The sequence below is a fragment of the Tympanuchus pallidicinctus genome, unplaced genomic scaffold (assembly GCF_026119805.1).
Source record: "Tympanuchus pallidicinctus isolate F22 unplaced genomic scaffold, pur_lepc_1.0 scaffold2, whole genome shotgun sequence".
Lineage (NCBI taxonomy): Eukaryota > Metazoa > Chordata > Aves > Galliformes > Phasianidae > Tympanuchus > Tympanuchus pallidicinctus.
The window spans coordinates 47961060-47974438 of record NW_026294721.1 but is presented as its reverse complement, the minus strand read 5'-3'; the positions used below and the strand labels follow the sequence as shown (position 1 = coordinate 47974438).

Genomic DNA, 13379 nt, shown 5'->3' with positions numbered 1-13379 from the left:
AAATTCATTTGTGCTTCTTATAAATATTTTTACAAAAATTTTTGGAATTCGCTGAAGTCAAAATACATAAAAGTATGCCTCACCCATAACTGCAAGGAAATGCAAGTTTTCATTAAAAATACTGAATTATATTCACGAATTTCACAGTTTTCTGCCGCAGATACAAAAAATGGAAACAAATGCAGCTCTAAGAGTTCATCTTATTATCTGAATGAATGCCATTTTTTATTATTTTTACTTTACAAGCAAACAGACAAAATATCAGAAAGATTTAATCACCCTTTCTGTCTATAAAGCAGAAAGCCAACTTGTATCTATCAGGGATTAATTTTTCATGCTTCCTGTTATTCAGAAAAGGAGAAAATATTCTTGATCTATTCTTCTTAATGAGGAAAATCAAACACAGACTTTCAAAAGCATTAAGGCATCTGGGTGTCACTGGAATCAAAGAGAATTAAACACTCTTGGTTTTTCTTCTGAAGATTTGCATTTACATCCATTTTGACTTATTACCATAGGGACAGTTGTACTATGGTGCAATTCTTCATGGAAGCTGCCATTTCATTTCTGCTCACAGTCCTGAAGATCTGCACTGACAAGAAAAAAAAACAAACCAAACCAAAACAAAAAAAAACAATGGGTATAACTGACTAAAATGTGGAAAGCACAACACTGGAATTAGTATTCTCAAATGGGAAAGTAACTGGCTTTAATAGCCATTAAGATATGTGAAGTTTCTCTGTGGAAATAAGCCATCTCAGCTTCACTTTCAGCAAAAAAAATTACTCACCAGATAATGCAGTCATTCAGAATGCACTGAGGTAATGTTGGTTCAAAATGTTCTGAGCAGACCAAAAAGAAAAAAGAGATAATGTTCTGATAACTCTGAAAAGAAAAACAAAAGCACTGAATTATTTCAGTGCTAATACTCCTTCGATTCTAAAAAGGAAAACGGCATCAGTACAGGCAAGTTAAAGATGAGCTGATGGTTGGCATTTCTGCAGCCACGTCAAGAGGAGTTTATGGGAGTCTCCCCATTAGCATAACAACACCATAAGAAATACCTAAAATCTTAGTTTTTGCACAGATGTGCAGGGTTTTCGGTAGCAACACTCTTATTTGGGTATGCTCAGTAGAAAAAGCCAATAGATAGAACAGAAGCTCTTCTCAGATACATATCAGCCAGCAAAGTTAGTTTACTACATCTGGGGAAAAATGTTTCACCCTTTAATGAGCTGTGGCAAATTATTTCCAGAATAGCTGGGGAACTCTACAAAATATTCTGAGAACACACTATCACTTCTCATAACAGATAAAGCCCAAAAGGCACTGTTTAGTCAGAGATATTAACTATTAAACATAATTTAAGAATTCATAGAGCCATCTGAAATCATGTACGTAGGCTTAGAATTTAAGGAAATGAGAGTAGCAGCAGGAGTGAAAATATTGAACTTGTCCTAAGAGATGCTGTGTTATGAGTAATACCACACAATTGCACTGATTCTTTTCCTTTGTGAAAGAAAACAGATGTTTTAAATCTGGTGTCTTCATATGCAGGCAGGCTATTATGCTCTGTAAATAGGTTTAAAATGTCCTAACATTTCTGAGGCTTTCTTATTTCTTGCTCATTTACCTCACTTCAGATTGCTTTCTTACTTTCCCCCCTTCCCATTAAATTATTCAGGAACTCCTGTTTATAAAGGTCACAGTCATAAAAATCAGGGAATGGGAGCACTAGCGTGTGATTCTAGGCACCAATGAGGCAGCACGCAAAGTGGATTGTGAAGGACTCATAAAAAGTAAGGCCAGGAGGAACCATTTAGATCATCTAATCTGATCTCTGGTATTGGACAAGTCATTATATCTCACTTACATAGCCTAGTAGTAAGCTCTGAGTCAGGAATTGAGAATGCTTCAGCTTCTGCTAAAAACAGAAACGTTATCTCTTTGGTAACCAACAGCAGGCAGGAGCCAGCCAGGCAAACTAGTCGCTAGTACTCCCTATGAAGGGGATCCTATGCTTCATGGAATTAATTCCATTTCTCATTAAACAGGATTCAGGGAGGCCTACAACTTGGAGAAGACATCCCTTTCCTCAAGCTCCTTCCTGGCTCAGATAAAGAAGCAATCTGACCCTACCACTGTCTTAGAGCTCAGATGAAAGGGTTGCAACAAGCAGGAACACCTGAAGAAAGGCTCACTGGGCTGCATTATATGATTTGTTGCTTCCAGATCCCAGCTGAGTCAAATTAATATAAATACTGCTTAATTAAGCCACATCTTTTTCCTTAAACAAACAAACAAACAAAAAACTACAACAAAAGTTCCTTTTGCGTGCCAGGGACAACAGATGTGTTCAGCCAGTGCTTACCCTTATGCCCTCATTATTTTCCTTGGTAGTTTTGTTCTGGTCATTAATTATTATTTTCAATGCATCATTGAAAATAAAAGTAAAACATAGGAAAAAAATGACTTCAACTTCTTTGAATGTACCTTGCTTCAACTTTCTGCCACAGGTTCTTATGATTTATCCCACATGTGAAAAAGTCCTTTAATATCCAGTGGTACTGCAGGATATTCAGGCTACCTTCCATCTTACTTTTTGCAGTCTTAAATAGTTGCTGCTATTTTGTAAAATATTTGGACAATGTTTGTGACTCTGTTTTGTACCTTCATCAGATTTAAAAGTGTGCCCTAAATCTGTGTGGATCAGTGTATCACTGATTTCACTAGCATTGAACAGGCAAAATCCGTGCTGCTCTTCCTAACATGCACCCACACACCCAAGGGCAAAGCAAAGCCTTAGGCCAAAGCCTGGTTTATTTGGTTTGGTTGTTCTTTCAGCAGAGACATGTACAAAAACTGCAGTTGTTGTATACAGGACTGCCATATCCCATTCTATAGATTTAATTCTCTTATTTTTTTGTTTGTATGCAAAACTTTTCATGTTTCTGGTTTAATTCACTGGTCTGTATCAGTGTACGATAGACCAGTCCTCACCTTTTAAGCACACGAGCAATTTTGACATCCTCCATTTTTTCTATCAAACAAAAGTAGATATATAATTTACTGAGAAGCCATTGAGAAACTTGGAATTCAATACCAAAAGCCTGCAGAAACTCAGTGAGTAAACCCTTCTTTAATAATAGTTTTCCAGTTATGGGTGTTATTTTTTTGATCAGCACGTTAATGAATTTTTGATTTAGTTACACTGATATCTCACAGCATTAATCTTTTTGTCAGCATTTCAGTTACTAAATACATTAAAATTATATATTCATACATTAATGCCTCATTCATACACACTAAATGCCTTAATAATAATTCAGCTATGTGGTTACCTTCTTTTGGGGAAATTTTTAAAAGGTTTGTTTGACAAGACTTATTTACTGTAAAGCCACATTGAATAGCATTAATTATATTCCTGAACATTACTTGCAGTAAACAGCTAGTGAACAATCCATCAAATAAAATATGTTTGCACACTGTATTTGGCCTCTGTGAAGAGAAGTCTATAGGCGTGTTTCCACTGATTCTTTGGACTTTAGACAGGCTTTTATCAAACACTTCAAAATAGCGTGCATATTAATTTCAAAAAGCAGTCCATCCACTAACAACTCACAAACAGTTATCAGAATAGATCTGGTAGAAATCTTATTTGCTACAATTGATTCATGCACATTTAGAGGAATATATATCTATAAAGAGTACTAAAATAGCGGAGTTAACGCTATTTCAAGGTCTTTCCTTTTCACTTCAAGATCATAATCACTGTTCATATTTTCTTGTCTTTCCATAGACAGCACTACTAAAAAGAAGTGGAATGCTTCAAATGCAGTTAAGCAGATAAACAGCACACTGCTCATGGGCTGGAAAATGAATACCTTGTTGCTAAGTTACCTTTGTTTCATTTAGTGTTGTAATTATTTGTTGCTTAAAGAAAAAGCACTGACATTTCCCCCTTAGTCCCTGCCATATGGAAGATAGCCTTTTAAGATTCTTTTATGAAACACACATTTATAATACATTTCTTTAGTTTTCCAAATGCAAGAATCAACATGCTGAGGGATAATCAGGATGTACCAGGGTCCAAACATTTCTACTGTGCCATTCCAGAAAAAAATATAATATTCCTGACTGTTTTTAGAAGCCAAGCCCTATTTTATTCTATATTTCCCTTTCTTTAATGTCAGAAAACGTGCAGGATGAAATTATCTGCCATCCACTTTAATCACTATGTAGAAATGTTCCCTTCTGGTGGGTTAACAAAACAGATGGTATGAGTGAATGGGCTCATATTTCAGTTTTTAATCACAGTCAGCGCCAGAGGTCTTATTTGGATCCATATGATTTTTGATATATTTGTCTTTAAAACAATATGGGCACAGCATAAAGGTTGAGGACAAAAAGCAATTGCTAGCCTAAATATGTGCATTTTAAGATGTGTGGAAATATTTATTGAATTGTTGGCAAGCTATTTATACCTGAGGAACTCTAAGGATTTTGCAAATTTTGAATATCACAAACCTGCTATAAGGGACAGAAATTTTAAAAATTATTCTTGAAACAAATGCAGAGGGAGGTTTAGTGACTCTCGTAGAAAGAGATTAAGCAACCCAACCAGTGTCATCAGTTGTGCCTATAGTGAAGCTGGGGACAATACCTGCATCCAGTATTGGATAATAATTTTAGACAAGATCAGAAGATAAAACATGAAACCTTTACCATTCAGTCCTTTTCCAGAGTTTCTGGTAATTTATTTGCTTTCACTCATGAAAATGTGTGGACATTTACCGTTAATATTTGATCCAGACAGTACACATACATGTCCTTTCAAGAGGTGGTTGAAACATTTGACAGGTAGCCACAGATTGGAGTCACAGCTATGTGGCTACACTGATAACCAAGACAGCATTTTGCATATGGCAACAGGATGATGGGTGCACTGGGATGAAGCATGCTGAGGTTGTCAGCATAAAGTTATGATGTACTGCTTCCATGCTTATACAAGATACTAAGCCATACAAGGTTGCCAAAGAGGCTGTTTCAGACCTTCTCTTTTTGTATTTTCATCTTTTAACTCCCTAGTACACGACTTTGCAAGCATAACCTTTTTTTCAGCCATGACTTACTGAAGTAACACGTTCTATCTACCCATAGCATGGAATTTATATATAAGCTTTTTCAGGGTCAAGATTCTTCTTCCTAAAGGGTTATTAATAAGGATACAAGTTTTCAGACACTAGGCAGAATTTATAGCTCCAATACTTGGAAAAACTGTCTATGATCTGTCTCACATAGTCTCGCATGGATTATATAGCGTGACAGAAAACCTGGAGTTCACCTGAGTAGAAGTAACTTTTCCTTGCAAACATATGGCCAGTACAATAATTCCAATTTAATAAAAGCATTACAAAAATAAAGGATTGGCAATGACTTGTTGAAGGTTTTTCACTAGTGTCAAAGAAATAACAGCTTTTCTTCAAATCTACAAAGGCATAGTTCAGAAGTTAACTGGATGAACAATGAATAAATAAGATGCTGGGATAAATATAGTAATGAAGCTTACATCTGTAGTCTATTCTATCAAATAAGTTGCTGCCCTCTCTTTTAAATCCTCCCTTACACAGTAAGCAGTTATTATTGCTTGCTTATGTCTTTCTTTAAACAGCAAGTGTTTCACTATTATGTGACAATAGATATATAGCTTCAGCATTTGACAGGCAGACATAAGTAGATATATCCCTGAAAAACAGGTGTTTTGTTGGTACATGGAGAACCACAAGGAGATAGAAATAAAGTAAAAGTAATGCATTTCTTCCATCATTTCTCTTACAGAGGTACTGAATCAGAGTGAAAGTCCTAGTTTTATTTCAGTATCATTTCACTTTATCTTCATAGATTCCCACGTCACATTTTTACATTCTCCACCTATTTAAGGATCCACTGAGGAACACATTCACACATTCTTACTCATTTATCTCTGTCACTTTTAATTACCACAGTGGGCATTTTCTTGCTTGTGCATATTCCCACTCTATTCCTCTTTCTTTTTTCCTCCTAGGAGGAGTGTGGCACTCTTTATTCCAGGCACCCTTGGCTGTACCATCTACAGGAAGATCAAAGACAGGGTCATATCCATCTAATAACAAGAGAGGAAACAATACAGTAGGTGAACACTCTATTAGCCTCCTTCTTCATTTTATTCAGGTCAGCGCTCAGGGACTTTCAGATGTCTTTGAACAAATGGATGTGAAAATGAAAGACAAGTTACAAAGAAATAAGTTTCTTTTCTTACGCAAGTTAGGCTGATAGGTTGAACCACACTAGTGTTATAATAGTCTTTTCCCTGGGCAGCTCAGGAAGCATCTTTTCTGAACATTCCTCACCCTTGAAAATAAAGCATAAAAATCTGCTTCCATCTTGAGACTTGCAGCTATTAAAAAATGTCTGGAGGCGATAAAATGAAGACTTGTGTAGGATACTGAGGACATTTATTATTGACAGGAAATCAGTCTTCCGTGGTAGCTGAACTGCTAGATCTCTATAGAGAGGACTAATTTTTTCATCACTGTAAATAGGGAAAGCTTTACTAACTTTGGTGGTGCTGTATTAGTTTATGCCAGCAGAGAACTTACAATGTTCGATTTATTTGGGGCATCTGGAACAGTATGTTTGTGTCATTGCACTGCAAAAGCAATGAAGATCAGGACTTCAACAGAGAGGAATTCCTGACTTGGCCTCTCAGCCCACCTTCTGCTGCACAACTCCACATATGGCAACACAGAAAGAAAAACAGAAGAAGCAATAGCCACTTTGTTTTAGATAAGGATACTTTTTCTTTTCTTCCTGCCCAATCTGCTTCTACCACTTTTCATTTCAGCCAACCACTCTAAAGACCAGAGCAACTGTTATGATTCCCTTTGGGTATATGAGTTCAGTGGGAATGTAACAGGCAGTGTCCTTGTCTTCTGTTAAAAAATGGTTGTTATCTAAAAATAATTTACTGCAAAAAAACTGAGGCATGCTACAATATTCAGAGGGAAATTTTCAAGTATTTTTCTTTGGATTTTATTGCAAAACATAGCATTCCTTACATATTTCAGAGAAAGACTGTAAAAGCTTTTGAAAATATTTTCAAAACGAAAGTGAATATACTCCACAAAGGCACAATTATGTCAATATGTATGCATATGAAAAATTTTCTAGTGCTGAAAACCTTGTCTAAAACACTTTGTCTAATGCTTGTAATATTGTTTCAAATTAAAATTCCAGAAAGAATTGCATCTTCAGCATGAGTGAGGTTTCACAAAATGTCATGACTTTTGCATGCTCTAGCAGAGGATCTCGTCCTTTATTGGATTATTTTTTCCCAGATGGGATTATACAAACCATATATTTCATCCAGGTAATTTAATAAAAAATACATTCCTACTGCTATATCATAGAAGATGTTTTAATGTTCTTTTTGGTATGAAATTATTCTCAACTAAATTTGGTAATTTCTTAAGTATGATCTCAAAATCCACAAAAGATTAAAGTCTCAATTCAGTAGGTCATCTGAATAAATGCCTATTTTTGTGAAGCTTGATTGAAGGTGAATGAAAATGAAGTCATTGAGATTACTTTACTACACAGCTATCTATAAATAAATGGTAAAAATTGGTCAAAATTAGATCCCTATATATATACAACTATATGGCCTTGCTACCAAAGACTTGGGTGAGACAAATAAAAATACTGTACAACCTGTTTTTCAATATTTATCATATTTTAATTTGTAATGATATTACATTTGTACTATACCTTTCAAAAGAGAAATAGGAATAGAACAAGTCTAATCAGGCTTTAGTATAAAGCTCCTTGCTGTATTTTAGCTTACTAGCTGTCTTGTTTTCATAAATAGAAATGTGGTACAGGTCAAAACATATGAGTAGCAGTTGGGACCCAAGATTTTGATGTTGCAGTACTTTTAAAAATTATTCTTTGCAATAACTCTCGGAAATCTGGAAAACTACTGCTAAGAAAATTACATCAGTCTATCATGTGGCTGTATTGACTCAATAGCCAATTCCACTTATTTGGACTGAAGCCATAGAAGGGATCATAATGATCTAGAATATAGTTGTAGCATGAAATAAATAACTAAAAATAGATTGAGTTAGTTTAATATAAAAATAAATCACAAGTTGAGGATAAGCAAATCAACAACAAAACCACATCCTTTGCCATATTAAATGAGGATGAGCTGTCTTTTTCCTTCAAGATGTAAAGGAGGAGAGGCTGGGAATATGAGTCTATGAACTGATGCTGATGCAAAATATTCCTTTCAGAGCTGAGGTATTTTGAATTATTCGACAAAAGTCTATTACTTTCAGGCAGCTTATTAAAATGTATGAAGGTGTTGCCAGTATTAGAAAGATACTACTTACAATAAAGTTAGTACATTTCAGAGAAGGTCATACCAGAGATCCTACATCAGTAGAAAAATACCTGTATGGTGCTATAATGGGACTCGAGAATCTGCTGGCAGAAATTCAGGTTTCTTAGGTCACTTGTCATCATAAAAGTGTCTGGTTCTAAGAGAAAGATGAACATATTTTAAGAGAACTCTCTGTGGATTCGGCAATTTTCTTCAGTTATACAGAGTCAGAGCCCTTGTCTATTCCAAAATAAGTTTGAATAAGTAGCACAAAGGTACTATGCCAAGTGCTGTTCCTCGTGTAAACCACTAGACAGAGAAATAATATAGTCAGAGACTAATATTTTGTAGACAGGCATGTTCTGACAATCTGGAACTCAAAATTTTATTATTTATGGTCAAAGTTATTGAAGGATTTTGTTCAATTACTTTTGCATTTTGCTGGAAAAGTGCTGTCATTATTAATTGGTCTTCCATTTTGCTGTTTTACAGGTAGTTCTCCAAATTGTCACAAATCACAGGCAAATTTTATGTTCTGTGGGACAGGAGCTGTCATTAGCTTTCTATTTGCAAAGTGCCTAAAAGTAATTTGCCTCTTGGTTATTTTATTTAAAATTGATATTCTAGAAGAGCCATCACCTAAATCAGCTAACCTTTACTTGAGATAAATATAAATAATACAAGATATGCAGGCGTACAGTACTTTGTCCATATGAACTCTTGTTACAAAGTTGCAACCTGGCAAAGATGCTGATAAAGCTCAGATTTTTGTGGAAGACAGAGAAGTGCTGAACTTCTTGAAGAAAATAAGTTCTTAGGCCTGAATATACTGTTTTCTTAATAGTTGAAAGGAAGACCATATAACCAGATTTTCCATGCAATATTCTGTAGAGTGATCCAGATGATTGTTCAACATCTTCTTTTCCATGAGAATAATAAAAACAACAACATCAATAATAAGTCATAGGTAAGCTATTGCAAGAAACTTAAGCATGTTCCAAATTCACATTGATGTATGAACTATAGTTTCCCTTTGAAAAAAGTGCCCTATAGCTTCAACAAAAGTCAGATGTGAAAGGAAGACCTTTCAAAAATTACAGAATCACAGAGTGGCCCAGGTTGGAAGGGACCTCAAGGATCATGAATCTCCAATCCCCCTGCCATAGGCAGGGCCACCAACCTCCCCATTTTAATACTAGACCAGGTTGCCCAGGACCCCATCCAACCTGGCCTTGAACATCTCCAGAGACAGAGCATCCACAACCTCTCTGGGCAGCCTGTTCCAGTATCTCACCACCCTCATAGTAAAGAAATTTCACTCTTCATCTAAAATTACTGGCACTAAATCAAATGAGTAAACTAAGATCTTGTTATCTTAATTTAATCAGTCAAAAGACAGATTAATTGCAAGTAATACTATGCCAAGCTCCAAGTCAGATCAAACGGCAAGTCTTATTTTGAGTTGACATTTGATTCTCTGACCAGATATGGTTTTCCATCAGTTTCTGAAGCAATGCAATTCTATAAGTCAATACACAAAATACTCAGAAGCACAGAGAAATAAGAGTGCCTAACGTAACTGGCTAGTTCAAACACTGTTATTAACTTAAGAGAAATCAAGAACTTCTGGCCTTCATTTAATTTAAATTGAAACCTTCAGAAAATCCCAAAGCAGCTGAAAAGTAATGTTCTTCATTTTTTCCAGTAACTGAATGGGTACTAGCTAAAGTATTTTTCATTGTCATTTTTTTTATGCCTTTGAATATAACCTCTGTTATCAAAACATTGGAGAGAAAAAAATTTTAAAAAAGAGAATGAGTAATACTGAACTTGACTACTTGACTGAAATAAAGTTTGTAGATTCACAAGCTCTGTCCTTTAATTTCTAGAAAGAGTGTATCTGCTTTCATTTTTCATTGCATTGCACATGAACAAAATCAGCTAATTAAAATAACTCATTGAACCATCTGTATGGCTGATTATTACGGAAACCTAGAAAGTGAATTTCAGGTATTGAACATGGAAATATTGTTAACTACTATTAGTAAAAATTACTTTACATTTGATGCTGAGGCTTCACAGTGTCATAGGGTTCAGGCAGTCCAGCTCTTGACCTCTTAAGCAAGCTGAGCAGTCAAACCCAGGTACATAAATTTCAGCTCTCATTATTATACTATTGTTCTTCTGACCTAAGAAGATCCATACCTCTTCACTGTTTCCTCTGGATCATCCTCATCATCATAGAACCATCACCTTAGGACTCCTCAGGAAGCTTCCCTTTCCTCACGAATGAATCTGGCAGATAAAATTTAGAGCAGGCTGTTTGCAGCCAGAAATTCTGACTCTCCAATAAAAAGATCTCTTTCAATTCGCTGTACAAATTACTCATCTTGGAACTTCATCCAACTCTATGATGTCTAATTTGGAGAATCTTGCAACAAATAACTAAAAGCCAAGATCCAGATGTAAGTCATTGCCCATTGCAAATAATAATCAGAAGAGAAAATTTCTTTTTTTTTTTTTCTTCTTTTTTTTTTTTTCTCACTGCCAAAGCAGCTATTTTGGGGCTGGGTTGTATTTTGCCAGAAATGTGGGAGAGATACATCACAAACTAAAAAAACCCAGAAAACAGTTTTCCTATTCCTCCTCAGAACAAGAGCTAAAGCATTTCTTGTGGTCTCAGCTCAAATTGTGATATAAGAAAAGATGGATCTTGTTATTATGAACAGTGACAATACAGAGTACTCAGTCCTACCTGTATTAAAGGGAATTGAGAAAATAGAGAATTGAACAGCATTTTAACTTCAGTTGCACCCTCTTCACTTCTTAAATGCGATACAGTAAAGTTAAAAAAAAAAAAAAAAAGCATACATTTTAAAGTAACACGAAGGTTATTCAAAACTTTGTGCTGGCCATTTTGTAAAAATGTAAAATTACTACTATTTGCAGTGAAGCAGACATACAAATGCAGTACACATTGTCTTAACTAATTCTTCATGAAAAAAAAAAAGAGGTTTTGTTCCACTTGAAAAATTCATTACATTCAGTCAATCATCATCATCACCAGTTAATCAAATTCCTTCAGCATAACAATATTTTAAAGTTAATTTTTGCAAATCTCTAGTGTTATCCTGGCTTTCAATAGTATCAGAGGACAGGAGAACCTTTCCCTTCATTCTGTGTACATCCAATATCCAAGAAGACCACACTTTAAAAAAGAGAAAGGATGAGGTATTTTTGACAGAGATCTTATATAATTAAACCTCCAACTGCATACATTTTTAATATTTCAGACAACACAGTAATTGGCATATGTGATTCTGGATCACACTTCAGATTTCAAATTATTTCACTCAACAGAAATGTGTTTAAGTGCACTAGCCATATGCTTTCAGTAATTCAACTTTTAATCACTACTGCTCACTGCATTGCAACCTTTGATGCTAAAACATTCTAAGAAAAAATGTTCAATTTTCCTACATCCTCACTAGGTTATATTCAAACATTTCTTAAGTATTTTATTTTTTTATTTAAGAACTCTCCCTGATCCCAATTGCAGTAAAAAAAAACAAACAAACAAACAAAAAACAACCTGTGAGAAAGATTTTACTTACAATAATTTTATGCCTTGTACTTCACTAAATTCATTCTCACAATAAGAATCTGAAAACCAGCATTGATTGCTGAACCTGAACCTGAAATAATTTCAAAGGAATAAATCAAGAGGCTACATCAGACATAAAAATACAAGATGTAGCAATCAGTTCCTAACAACTAATGTTTCCAAGATTGCACTGTCTAAGACCTTAAAAGATATACAAAGATATAATCATATTCTATTAATCAAAATTAGTGTCTTAGGAAGTTTCATTACCCAGTGTGTGCACTAGACCAAGAAAAAGCACATACAACCTAGTGCAAGATAATATTCATTCACTAACAGTTAGTAGATGTGTAACTGAATGCTTCATATTAATTGTATTTGGACACAGAAATCTCTGAACTCTGTATGCAAACAAAGAAATTTAAAAGGTTATATAATCAATACGGTTAAACTAAGTAAATTAGTGCTTTCACAGATAATTTGGAATTATGTCCAGAAAGAAACAAGTTTGTAGAGGCTTTAGACAATTACTGTTCAGGAGAAATCTTTGTAGCTCTCTTGATTCCTTCCCATATTTGTTATCTTTCCCTTTCAGATCCTCTATCCTCTTTATAATCACTCTAGTTCAACATACACAAAACCTTCCATTCTCTCATCACATCTACTTTATTTTTCTAAAAAGAATGTATTAAGCTTGGTTTAGATAATCTTTTTTGTTTACATTATATTTTTAATAAAATCAGCCAGAGATCATTCTATTGATTCTTTCCTCAATATTTTGTTTTGTTATGGTCTGAGATTCATGACCTTTTGCCCAAGGTTACATTTTAATTAATCACTATCAGTAGAAAAGGTCCAGACAGCATAGACTTCATTTGGCAAATATTTTTTTCCTTGCATCTCTGTTTGTTTTCTGAACCTTTTTCTAAAGAATCTCACATTATTTACATGTGCAGGCTTAGGTACCCCCCACATCATTGCTGCTATGGCCAAAGAACTCTCATGAACTTCACCTACTGGTAGAACAATAACTCTTTGTTAAAAGTCAGGTTTTGCAATATGTTCTGCAGGCCACATGCTGAACCTGAAGTTGCTCAAGTACAACTGCAGTGTCAGTCAGTGAATGGACAGAAATTTAGCATGAGAAGATGCCATATTTTTATTCTTCAGAATGGAAATCCTATAATATAAACAACCAATCCAGTAGCCATTCAGAAAGATTTATTTGAAAAATAAATAAAAAACTCTTAGGAAAAATTATCTACTTTCCATACGCTAGCACTGGTAGCATCAGTATGCTCTTTATTACTTTTACCAACTTCATCCCCACACCCGGGATTCTCTGTTACAGGC

The 13379-nt window shown here is 34.9% G+C and overlaps 1 long non-coding RNA gene across 2 annotated transcripts; it reads right to left on the bottom strand.

The window, feature by feature from the left end:
• Window positions 1-200: 200 nt before the first annotated feature.
• Window positions 201-2575, bottom strand: LOC128080287 (uncharacterized). Of its 2 annotated transcripts, none has more exons than XR_008206578.1 (3): window positions 1874-2575; window positions 791-885; window positions 201-587 (listed from the first exon to the last, which is right to left on the bottom strand). It is a non-coding gene; the product is annotated as an uncharacterized LOC128080287 (long non-coding RNA). The 2 variants fall into 2 exon arrangements; XR_008206577.1 differs by having other exon boundaries at window positions 2140-2575.
• Window positions 2576-13379: the final 10804 nt, after the last annotated feature.